Here is a 658-nt window from a genome sequence, read left to right on the forward strand (position 1 = left end):
GAATGACCGATCATCAAAGAGATCCTCAAGCTGACCAAACTGTTCAGTATCTCCAGTGGTGGTAGCAACATATGTGTAAGAATGACAGAAGTAATGAGAATAACGAATGAAATAATAATTAGGTTGTATTAATGTCAATGTATTGATGGGATGGTGTACTACAGGTTTACAAAATGTTACTCCTGGAGCAAACTGGGTAAAGGATACATGGTATCTCTACTATAATTCCTTACAACTATGTAAATCTATAGTTATCTCAAGTTTAAAAAATAATGGCCTCTCAGGGACAGAATTAGGAAAGAACAGGGCAGAGATTGCTGGTTTTCATGAGAAACTAGTTTGTAATATTTTATCTTATTTGTAAGCATATATTATAGACTAAAAAGAAAGAAAATCTTCTCCCTTAAATAAGGTATGTGTGTGAAGTACCTGACATACAGAACATCTTTGATAAACGTTAACTCTAGTTCCCTTCCATTTTAAGAATAAGACAATGTAGATGGACTATGATATCAATACTAAGTAGCCTGATTCTGATCAGAGCCACCAGTAAGCCATCTGATGAAATTATGAAGGGCTAATATTGGAACCATAAGGAATTCCTACCTAGATAACTAAAAGAGAATCTCTCATCATGACTGAACAACTTTAAAACAAA

Source organism: Suricata suricatta, chromosome 15, assembly GCF_006229205.1.
Source record: "Suricata suricatta isolate VVHF042 chromosome 15, meerkat_22Aug2017_6uvM2_HiC, whole genome shotgun sequence".
Lineage (NCBI taxonomy): Eukaryota > Metazoa > Chordata > Mammalia > Carnivora > Herpestidae > Suricata > Suricata suricatta.